This window comes from Vicugna pacos, chromosome 3 (assembly GCF_048564905.1).
Source record: "Vicugna pacos chromosome 3, VicPac4, whole genome shotgun sequence".
NCBI lineage: Eukaryota > Metazoa > Chordata > Mammalia > Artiodactyla > Camelidae > Vicugna > Vicugna pacos.
The window spans coordinates 114943279-114956051 of record NC_132989.1 but is presented as its reverse complement, the minus strand read 5'-3'; the positions used below and the strand labels follow the sequence as shown (position 1 = coordinate 114956051).

General features: G+C 36.5%; 1 long non-coding RNA gene across 1 annotated transcript in view; it reads right to left on the bottom strand.

Moving 5' to 3' along the window:
* Positions 1-1104: 1104 nt before the first annotated feature.
* Positions 1105-12773, bottom strand: part of LOC116280085 (uncharacterized) — a 68666-nt gene continuing 56997 nt past the window's right edge. The window contains exons 4-5 of the long non-coding RNA XR_012065201.1: positions 5836-5988; positions 1105-1506 (exon numbers count right to left, since the gene is read on the bottom strand). This is a non-coding gene — a long non-coding RNA (uncharacterized lncRNA). The remainder of the gene's footprint in view (positions 1507-5835; positions 5989-12773) is intronic.

Here is a 12773-nt window from a genome sequence, read left to right as displayed (position 1 = left end):
TCCTACTTGCAAATAAATATAGCACATAAAATAAGATTTGGTTTTAATAAATAATAATAAAATAGCTAATATTGGGTATTTATTATGCTTTGTAAACCATGGTGATAAGTGTTTTACATGGATAGTTTTACACAATACTAACAAACAAACTAACAAGGTAAGCTCAGTTTCCAGATGAAAAATTAAAATCACAGAGAGGTCAAGGAACATGCCCAAGGTCACACAGCTGGGCAACTCTCTAAGCCTTAGTCCGTCTCAATACCTTCAGAGAAGATACATTAAATATCATGGGAATTTTGAGTTAGTAAGCTCATATTAATATAAGGGCATAAAATGTGAGATCCAAATAATAGACTGATAAATTTTAAAAGTGAAAATAGTAAATGTAAAGAGACGTAACCATTAGCCTGGTATATGTTGTTTCTAATACATTATACTACTCGTTATGTATTTCTTACAGGGTATTCAACACAGTATTCCATTTACTATTGCTTATGGAATGCTGCAGTATATTTGAGATCTACAAGCATGTAATGACAAGTTGCTATCTTGCACAATTGAGTAATCAATTAAAATTGATTATAAAACAACTTGTGAAAAGTCTATAAACCTTGAGGGCATTTTAACACGAGTTTGAAAGCCCTTGTCCTTTCCCACCCTCTTTCCCAAGGCTCCCTCCTTTCTCCTTGGGATGTCATGAAGGACCACGTGGCCATGATGAATGGTCTCCAGATGCCATGTGTCAGCTCTGGACGGTATTACTGCAACTCGGCAGACATTCAATGCATTTTCAATTAAATACTCTATATGCAAGTATGTTTGGAGGAAAGGCTTTTTAAAAAATATTATTTTCTGCTAAAATAACCTTGAAAAAAATCATAAAATGATGAAACATATTTCTTCCTATGCCACCAATTAGTCACAACTATTGAAAAATTATCAATGTCAGAAGTCGGGTTCCAATGCTTAAAATAAAGCTTCTCTACAATATTTAAAATATCTTCAATTTATAAAAGATACATTTGCTTTTTATTTGTTCATGTATATTTAAAAAAATAATAAATCTTTGTTGGAAGGCCAGAGGTTAATTTGAGAATCCAAATTTCCAAAAAGAATAAGGTAAGGCTCTTTGCAGATTATGACTTAAAGAAAAAGACTTTTATGAATCTCAAAAAAGTTTAATTCTACTAACTATGCTTTTTAAAATTTGGCCGGTTCATGTCTTGCTGGCTTCAGACAAATTCATCTAACACTTTACAGAAAAAAAAAAAATCAAAGGTAAAGCAAATCAAAATTTACCTTTTTGGGCTTTTTAACAGGCCTGTTTTGGTGTGACATTTGCTCCGACCAACTGATTTATCAGTGTGTATTCCTGCATTTTCTGAATCAGCCACAGCATGTGAGGGAGAAGAGCCCTTGGCATGAAAGCTGGAACGTAGGCCTTGCTTTGCAATCTGCAGAGTTTTAGATAAGTGACTAGGTTTCTCTGGGCCTCAGTTTCCTCATCTGGAAAATAAGGAGCATGTGAGATGAGGCACATTTTTTAAAGTATTTGGTAAGCCTTAATGTACTAAACAAGAGTGAGGTATTTTGTAATACTGTCATTAATATTCGTATCACAACTTTATTTAAGCTCACAATGATCGTTACGTTTAGGTTCACATTTATCCTCGGTGGCATTATTTGACACAATTTATAGTGCATCTTACCAGTTCTGTTTAACCTTCAGAGAATCCCTTTGCCGGCATGTTTTGTCTTAAGGTCTGTATGACTTTTAAGGGTCTTCTGTGGTTATTCTTCCAGACCAGGAAGGTTCATTCTTTCATGTCCCACGTGATATCTCTGATCACAGCCTCTGGCCATCCATTTCACTTTCTGTGTGAAATTTCAATAAGGGTGTAGGTTTTGAAACACCAGCACTGTTTCTGTGTTTGTAATGCCCTTGGTATACCTATCCCAACACTTACTTCTATTCTTTAACGTGTCTGTTAAACTTTTGAGGGAAACTGACTTATGCTATGTTGAGAAGCTATTCTGTTTACCTAGCATAAATATTCAAGATTCTTCTTAATTTCAAATGTTGTAATTTTCAAAGGTAATATTAAAACTTCAGGTACTATATTTATAATAACATATGGTGTTTATTATTAAATATTAAATATTTAGTAATTAGTTACAATAATATAAAAATTCATGTTCTTAATGAGTTTGTCTTCAATTAAATTTCCTTGCTGTTGATAATTCCCTAATGTTCCTTTCATTGCCAGCTGAATAGACCTGATCTTAATATTAGGAAGACCTGAGAATTTAAAGTGAATGAATTTTTTTAAATAAAAACTGAATTAATGAGTATGAAGAAAAACTCATACTGAAGTGCTCTGAATGTGACACCTTCTGCCAGAACCTCACAGATGTCACCACCCTTGATATTTATAGTGGCTCCGGGAGGGAGGGACCGTTGCCTCCTTCTCAGAGAAGGAGGCTGGACCTCAGAAATACCACCCGACTTGTCATCCAGCTAGATACTGACAGAGGATCAAATTCATGACTTGAAATTAATAAATCACATATACTTAGAGCTAGTTTCCATAAAAGAGCACTTCAAATCAAACAAACTTTGTGACTGAACATTTGAAAACTGTAGCTGGAATATACAGATCAAATGTGTTACAAAATCTGTGTGACTGCTTATTGATTTAAGTATAGATGATTTACAATATTATATTAGTTTTAGGTGTACTATATAGTGATTCAATGTTTTTATAGATTATACTCTACTTAAAGCTACTATCAAATACTGGCTAAATCCCCAGTGCTGTACAATACATCGTTGTAGTTTGTTTTATACTTAGTATGTTGTACTTCTTAATCCCCTACCCACGTTTCACCCCCACCCCCTTCTGTGTCCCTGCTGGTAACCAGTAGTTTGTTCTCTATATCTGTAAGTCTGTTTCTGTTTTGTTATATTCAATAACTTGTTTCATGTTTTAGATTCCAGGTAAGTGTTAATATATAATATTTTTCATTCCCTGTCTGCCATATTTCACTAAACATAATACCCTCCAAGTCCATTCATGTTGTTGCAAATGGCAAAATTTCACTTTAATGACTGAGTAATATTCCATTGTATATATATGCCACATCTTCTTTATCCATTCATTCACTGAGGGTCACTTACATTGCTTTCATATCTTGGCTGTTGTAAACAAAACTGCTCTGAACATTGAATGCATGTATCTTTTCAAATTAGTGGGGTTTTTTTTCTTTAGATATATACACAGGAATTGTGGACCACATGGTAGTTCTGTGTTTAGGTTTTTTTTTTTTTGAGGAAACTCCATACTGTTTTCCACAGTGTCTACACCAATTTACATTCCCATCGGAAGTGTACAAGGGTTCCCTAGTCCCCGTATCCTCTCCAGTCTTTTTGATGATAGACAATCTGACAGGTGTGAGGTGATAGCTCACTGTGCTTTTGATTTGCACTTCTCTGATGATTAATGATGCTGAGAATCTTTTCATGTGCTTGTTGGCCATTTGCATGTCTTTAGAAAAATGCCTATTCAGACCTTCTGCCCATTTTAAAATAGGGTTGTTTGTTTTCTGATATTGAGTCATATGAGTTGTTCATATTTTTGTGTATTAACTCCTTATTGGTCATATCATTTGTAAATATTTTCTCCCACTCAGTTGGTGTCTTTTGTTTTTGTCAATGGTTTCCTTTGCTGTGTAAATGCTTTTAAATTTAATTAGGTCCAACTTACTTATTTTTGCTTTTGTTTCTTTTGCCTTAGGAGACAGATTTAAAAAAATATTGGTATGATTCATGTAAAAGAGGGTTCTGCCTATGTTTTCTTCTAGGAGTTGTATGGTTTTTGGTTTTACATTAAGGTTTTTAATTCATTTTGAGATTATTTTTATATGGCATAAAAAAGTTGTAATTTCATTCTTTTGCATGCAGCTGTCTCCAGTGTTCCCAGTACCACTTACTGAAGAGACCATCTTTCCTCCATTGTATATTCTTGCTTCCTTTGTCATAGATGAATTTTTTTGTATTTCTACATAAGGAAAGAGATTGATCACTTATGCCAATTACATCTGTTAGGAAGTAGAAACTCCAGTAGAAAATAGTTGGTAGAAAAAGAACACAAACTTAAAACTCCAACTAGAATCATTAGAGATTTATGTAAAGATCTCCTGGATTTTAAAACTGGTGTTGCATTTATTTTATTAGCTATTTATTAATCCTTAAATATAAACACAAACAACAAATTCAGTACCATCTTGAGGAAGTACTTAATCATTTACAATCATAAGAAAACGTATGTATATATATGAGATATGTTACTCTCTCCTTAATATAGTTTTTGTTACAGTAAAAACTTTTTGGATGTAATTGTTGAAGTTGTAAGCAAGTATAAATAAATGATGTAACATGTTCAGATTCTTAGTACTACAAAGCTCTTAGAAACTAAACAGCGAAAGATTAAAAAGATCAACTCTGCTGGGTGCTAGTCCTGTTGTTTCCCAGGAGACGAGACAAATTCCATGTGGGACTGTAGACACCAGTCCCCAGACATTTGTTCAGGAAGTGACATGCTTCAGCAAAGGGTAGAGTTACCACAATCGATTTATTTTCCTAGAACATGTGCATGCTCACTGTAATTAACATGAATTACCTTCACATTTATAAAAGTAGTTTTAACTCTGAACATCTGAAATGTCAACAAATATTTCATCCTCCTTAAAAACTAAGATTTTTCTTGATCCGAAGTTAGTTCAGACTGACCTGGGAACCAGTGCCTCTATAATCAGTAACAGATTCTACTGAAGCTACCGCACTATTTTTGCCAGTGTGAAGGAAGAGAAGCCTAACTGCAAATCCCAGTAACAGAAGTCTCTTTGGGTTGGGTGTAAATCTGACAAAGCACCTCTAACTTCCTCTTCTCTTTGAACTTCCCAAGGCTCTATGAGTGGTTCGATTTTTCCATCTCACAAAAATAAGCTTTACAGCAACACAAAAACATTGCTCAGCCTCATGAACCAAGGAGCCAAAGTGCTGCAAAGGCAAACTAGAAAGATCAGGGAGGAAGCATGCCAAACTAGACCTTCCCAGGCTGGACCTCGCCACCAAAATATCCCCACTGTCTCTGCATCACTCTGCAGTGCCAGCACCAGGGGCAGGCGAATGAGGTGAGAGCCCAGCAGCTTTCTGTGCTCAGACGTTCTGACAGATGGCACAGGAGGAGCAACAAGGGGCCTTTGGGAAGGCGAATGCACAAACAGAACTTTATTTGAGCATTTAAGTGTTAAAAGAAATAGGATCTGTGAAGGCAGAGAAAAACGAAGCCATAAATTGTGATTTATTTCCTCTGAATTATCAACCTGCTCTGATTTCAGAGTTTTCTTTTCTTCATAGTGTGTCAGGTTCACCCTGAGTTCTATACTTTAGTGTGGGCTTAGAATGGAAACTCCCTCCGTTTTTCTAGACCAACTATAGTGACCAGAATTAAGTAGTCTAACATTTTTCCCATAGCTCAGAAATCTGAACTGAGAAATTTCTAGGGTAGGTCTGCTTAGCTCAGGAAGCCTACAGGCTACTCTGACCTTTCAGTATTTCCTCTGGACATTCTCATTAACAACAGACATTTGTATGATTCGCAGCATCTAATGTACACAGAAGATCTAGTGTTTGCAGAGCATCTAGTGTGTGCAAGGCATTTAAAGTGCATCTTGCGTGCTCCGGGCATTTGGGAGTGAAAGCATCGAGTGTGTGCTGCCTCTGGACTCCCAGCTCTAGAATGTGGGCTGGGGAATGAGGAGGTCTCTACTCACCACACTGCAGTCCGCACAGTCAGGCCCGTTCTCGCAGGTTCTGCGGCGAGCTTGAATGCCACCCCTACACCGCACCTTCCACTGTTCCCAGGGACCTCAGCCTGTCCAGAACATGTACCATGGGCACAGCAGACGCTCACTGCAGTATCTGTACTGGGGAAACCAAGAGGAAGAGAAAAGGTTTAGTGTAATGTGAGGCCACAGACCTTGTCACTCTCTGTCTCTGCACTGGATGTTGAATACACGGAAGTGCTCTGTGTGGAGGGGCCTTTTGTATCCGGAGTGGCTGCACAGCGAAGGGGGCCGATGTGGCGCTGGCCATGCGACATGTGCACAGACAATGGGATGCGTGGGAGACAATGAGGAAAATGCAAAACTCACAACGCGGGATGGATCTTACCGTGCAGCTGATTAGGGAAACAAACAAGATAAATCCCTTCAAATAGACATGAAAACAGAGGAACATGTAGAAAAACATGCACATAGAACATGCATATTCTCAATATGCAAGTTAAAAACTAAAGTAGGATTACAATATTAAGCCAGGAAAGAAAGTGCTCTCTCTGTATTTATACATGCATGCACGTACACATTTTATTTTATATAAAATAAAATGAGCATATATATATATAAAAATAATATATATCTATAATTTAAAAATGCTAAACTATGTTTTTTTGGAGTAAGTCTATCCTGTATATTTGGATTTGTAAGTTTTACACTTAACTAATTCTTAAATAAACATCTCAGAATGCTGTCAGATAATCTTTGAAACATTCCAACAAATACTCATTAAAGAACTAAATCCCTATCTTTGAATAATGACCCTACTTTTCAATTTTTGAACTCTTCTGTGTATGCCTCTATATTTCCAGTTTTTAGCCATATATCCAAAGTGCTGTTTATCCTTACAATTAGTCATTCTCTCCACTCTTTGTAAACGTAAAATGCATTTCAAACTAAAATTTCCATGTGAAATGTGTAATAAAAAAGGAAAAGGAAAAATAATTCTCCAGTTCAATGCCTCTAGGAATAAGTTTGAATATTCAGTGTTTGAGAATTCAGTGAGACATATTCAGTGATCTAACAAGTTATTTAAATTTAATAGTTTGTGTACTTAGTCTACTAAGAGAAAAGATTTCTAGGGAACAATGGGATATCTTTTTCTCCTCTTTCCCTCCCAGATCACCCTCCTTTAGAAATAAGCAGCAAAGTTTCCTATTTTCTAGGCCAAGTTAATCACCTTTAATATCATCACTATTAATTACGGCTTAACACTGCAGGACACTATGCAGAGGGAATTGGAAAAGTCTCTTCCTGACCACAGTTGCTCATCTGTCAAGGTGAACACAAGGAAATGGACAAAATCCCAGGATGTGCAGGACAGAAACAGTGTGTTAGCACAGCAATATCACTGCATCTTCACAGGCCAAAGGAAATGCATCTTTGAAGTAGAATAAGGGGAAAGTGATAGCTAGTAACTACAAAAAGTAATTTGGGGTGTACAGTTCCTGACAGCCAATCCGGGTAAAATGACAACTGCTTTTCCTTGAAATCAGAAAAACTTCCCGATACAAGGTAGAATGTAATGTCAAGTTGAAGGCTATCCACAGGGTGAGGCATCTTGAGCATCAGGTGGTGTTTTAAAGAAAGATGGAAGATAGAATTAATAAGACTGAAGTAAAAAATGTTACTTAGGAAAAGAGAGAAAGAAAGGAAATGATAAACAAACTGGGGTAACCATTTTTTATGACATAGTGAGGATGAGCTTGAACTGGATTTTTAAGGAATCGAGAAGGTTCCACAAAGCTCCAGGTTTAAATAGCACTGTCAGAGTTAAATAGTGAAGGCTTATCTCCAGGAGTTGGTATGTCAGCTTCTGGTGTCCAGGAGTCCTGAGGCTTCAGGAGCTGACTGTGTTGCAGTGTGAGGTCTGAGCCCTCAGACAGATGAGGCCACCAGCTGGAAGAGCTCATGGAGCAAACATAAGCCAGTCTTTGATGTGGAACTTTCATACTGAATCAGGAGAATAGACACAAATGCCAAATTCCAAACAGCAAGATTGCAATTTAACTGTGTGTCAACATAACCAAAATCAGGAATGTGTTGAAGTTGGAATCAGGGTAAACCAGTGAGCGAAGACCAAGAAAATGTTGTTCAGGAATGTTGGTATCCCTGCTCACATTAAGTATGAGTGGCTCTGGCAAGTGAGTGTGTCTTCTGAGGTTTCTATGTGCTAGTTGAGAAGACATTATCACAATCAAAGTGAGAGATAACAAATACCTAGACAAATGTGATGGTTGTCATGTGAGAAAGAGGATTTGTCACCTGTAGGAATATGTTAAGTAAAACAAACAAATCAAGAAAAAGCAATAATGCAAAAATCAAGGTCTCATCTTGAAAGAGGAAGGTGCTCTTAGTTTCAGAGAAAGATTGTTTGATATGTCATGGTTGAGGATCTTCTAGAGAGCTAGGAAATCAATTAGTTCAATAGACACCATATAATGAGTACATTTCTGTAAACACTTAAATATAGGAATAACCTATGTATATTGCCCATCTATCCTTTCTGTTCTCTTTTGTCTTCATCTTCTAAGATCAAAGAGAAATGTTAGACTTTCCTCCCAAGATAACGTGTTCTCCCACTGCCCTGACTCTCTGTGGCTAAGACCTTTGGAATTCTTGTTTTCTCATATATCCTCATGTACTAAGGAAAAGGGAAGTTCTCTGCTAGTTAAGAGAGAGTAGTTTCTGGATAGAAGTTTTGAAGCCAGGTTATAAAAAAAGGCAAAATAAAATTAAAGATACAATTGAGTGAAAGGATGCGACCTTAGGAAGAATATGCAAATGTACATGCTGAGTTAAAATAAGTAAAACTTGCCAACTACTCAGTAAATATTAACATATGTGTTGGTGCATGGAGTATTCCAGGAAGAAACTGGGATTTATTTTCAGAACTTTTTAAAGTCAGAGGTGCTGACAGAATTCTCAGCATCTTGGTTCCAAATATCCCTGTGTAATTTCTCTCACTGTAAGTAGAACAGGAAATGGAAAACAGCTGACTCGCCGCCATTTAAAAGCTATTAGATGCCTACGATCCTATGACATTAATTTCAGCTTCAATAAAAGAAGCGGGTAAGAAGGGCAAATAATAATCTTTCTTTAAAATGCTCATAAAAATCTTGACTTTTAATAAAGAGAGGGCAGTTAAACTACCATTTTTTCCATAGAAAAATAAACCACATTGTACAAGAACCTTCATACTGCCTACAGCAGGACACTTCTGAAAACACTAGATGTATTTTTATAGTTAAGGGAAAAAAAAAAGACAAAATGCAACAAAACACAAGCTGCAAAATAACTCTGAAAGGTACGTGTAGTATGGAGTTTTCAGGCAGTTTTATTATCTATTAGGCTGCATTTCAAGCTTAGAAAAAATTGCCTTTCTTTTTTCCCTCTTCATCTTTTAAGTTCCTTTTTCCTTTAAGCCATCATTCTACAGTAGTCCTCCGAAACAAGCCACAGAAGGATGTGTTAAACTGCTACTCTCTGAAATTGCAGGATGTCTAACAAGGAGGGGAGAAGGGAAACAGAAAGTTGCTACATTAGCTCCATCCCTTTGTGTTGGGGTTTTCACTCAGGAGCCCGACCTAGGAGAGACTGCTCAGAGTCCAAGCCCTTACACACTCCAACTGTGGATTCTCCACGACTGTGGGAAAGCAGTTTCTCTCAGACCTCCTCTCCCCTACCCCAACTGACCTGCGCTCCTGAGAGAGTGGTCTCATGTAATCATTGATCACAAACAACTGTGGGGATGGGAAGTTAGTTACTCCACAGACTTTGACGCTGCTTGTTTTAGGGTTTTTTGTTTGTTTCAATGGACAAACATCTACACATTGGGTAAGCTCTTAGGATTTCAGTCCTGCAGTCTTCCACACACTATTGAGTTTTACCAAATAAAAGTCATTTAAAAAAATTTTTACTGGATCTCTTGGGCCTGTAGCATCTTAAAACATGGGAAGTCACAAATGTATTTCAGGATGCATTAAAAATTAAAATCGTAATTTTTCTACATGATGGTTTATTCTCATTTTGCATTTAAAAGCAATTATAATTTCCCCATAAATTATCCATTTTCTATAATCTTAGTCTCTGCTAAAGAAATTCGTTTATAATCCCATATAAACTATAATTATCAAAACCACTTCACATTTTATTTCATACATCTTTATGATATAAATTGTGTTTGGCTTTTATCATCCATATCATTTGTTAGTTAGAGTTCCATTTTTCTTTCACTAATGAAATGAATTATAAATTCTACTTCTGTAAACAAATTTTAAATACATATGCTCTTCAACCAAGCTTGCCAATCCAATGTTCCCTGAAGACGGCTTTACACAGCGTGGCACGTGGATACCCCAAGTACACATGTAACTGGAGTGAAGGAGCTTGATTCTCGCTTTGTGACCCTCTGCGCAGCCTGGGGAAGGTCATGGCGGGAAGAGTGCCACGATTCCTCAGGCAGCCCAGCAAAGTGGGCGTTTTAGAGGGTTTCAGAATTTTCAACCAATCTTAAAATGTACAAGGTTCTAAAATAGCAAGGAGATGACTCAATCCATGAATGGCTTTCCACTTGTCAACTGGGGTTAGACAGGATGGGTCCTGACCTAGGACTGTGCCCTGGGATTCCCTCACACATAGCAAGCCCTGTTTGTCAACACTGTCCTTCTGTTCCGCTTTTTGCGAAAATACAGACGTCTTCATTGGTACCTGGAGAACATAGTGAAGAAAGAAAGGGCTAAGTCACTTTGGTTTACTTATCAGTTGTAATATATGCCTAGTAAACTTATTAGTAAATCTGTAGTTCTTGTGCTTTGGAATATTAATCAATTATCAAAGATCTGGCTGCAGTATTTTTGTAAGAGGCTTCCTCAGTAGCGTGCCCTTTGAAGTGGTATCACTTGATATAGCATTAATACAACTTAATTAAAAGATCACTGTAAGCCATTTGCTCTTTCATTAATTAAAATAAAGAGAAATGTATACCAATATAGCAGAATAAGAATCTTAAAAACAATGTGAAATTTATCTACTTCAATTTTTTAATGATAACCAGAAAACATAATACACTTTAAGCATACAGGAGAGAACTGAAGGTCAAAACCACAACTTTCAGGGAAAATAACCTCCCAATGTTTTTTACACTACATCTTTAGTGAGAATGGTAGGTAGTTATAAAATATTACAAAAAAAAACCCTCTGAAAATGACCCCAGATGTGGTGTAGTTGTTTATTTCACGTTAGCTGCATTACTTCATCTGACTGTATCATAAACGTGGGACTTTATTAGGTCCTACACAGAATTGTAGGTTTTGAGACCTGTCCAGCTGGATTCTAAAGAGCACAATTCATTTTGTAGCAAACTCAATTTCTGAGTGTACGGGGAACAGGGAGCAAGGAGTCTTGGAACAGAGGAGACTGATGAGGAAGAGCTCAGTTCAGCAAACACAGAAGGCACCACTAAGGTCTAGGGATGCTGTCTACTCGAGGTTTCAATAAAAGGATGGCAGACAGAGAGATGGAGACTGAACTCAACTGAAAAGGATGCCACAGATGAGCTAAGCTAGATCCACACCTCAGATGCAGGTAAACCAGTCCACGCTGGAATGTGAGGCTGGCAATGCTGGGAGCAGAGTGAGTAGGTACCTTTCCTCGTGGCTCTGTCCCATATGCACCTGGCACATGTGGAAGCTGATCCCACAGGTGGTGCCACAGAAAGACCATGAAATCTAGGCATGCAGCCTCCATTCCTGGGGTAAGGGAAGCAATGAGAGCACTTGGTCAAAACTGGCTCAGAATCCAAGCCTTCTCTCCACTCGCTCTCAAATTCACATCTTTCTGCATGTCTGACAGTGGGGCTCCGTGAGAAAAAGGAAGAGGGGCCATGGGACTGAATAGGTCATGTCATTTCAGTTGCTGAGTGGTTATTGGAGGTAGCTGGTTTTAAAGTCAAGAAGGGAAATTAAAAATGATGTTTTAAAATACATTGCAAATAATTCAAAAGAGTTACACTAGAAACAATTAAGAAAGTTTAATTATGAAAAAAGTTAAAGAATGCAAACCATATTGTTTTAACTGAAATATATTTAGAGATAATCTCCCTAACAGCAGAATTTATGTTAATTCTGCTACAATTACACTACACTTTTTACATAAGATCACATTTGAACAAAAAAAAATCATAATTTGAACAAAAAAAATCATCTAAACACATATACAATCAATGTCTTAAAACCTTTTAACATTAGTGTAAATCAGCAGTACCTTTGACAGCATTCATGTAGATAAATAGTCTTGTCATAGTCAAGACTAGACAAAACTTGATTTAAAATGAAGGGACTATTTAAATTCAGATTTCTAATAGTTTCTTTTTAAACTGACAATGATTCAAAGAACAGAATTAAGGAGTTTAAATTGCAATATATGTATATTGATATCATAATATAAATGACTTATAAGATATATTGATATCTAATAAAGTCAACCCTTAGTCACAGCTATAGAAATTTGGCTAATATTTCATTTCTTCCTTTAATATTTACACTTAGATTATTTTAGAACTTAAGCATTTCTTCTCAGTTGAAAGGCTTTATTGAAATCTATTTTATCCTTGTATTAAAAAAAGGTGATTTTTAAGAATTTAAAATATTGAGATGTCTAGTAAATACTGAGTTCAAGCCTTCATGCAATCTACTTTATGCATGAAGAAATGGTTTTTCTACCTATGAATCACATGTACATTTCACTGTTACCTGTCACCTTCATTTATACAATTTAGATCTTTATTAATATAATAAATCAACTGACATTAATTTCCATTTTTATTTTATATATTCCTTTAGAAATATGCAAGTATATACTTATACAGTTAAGGC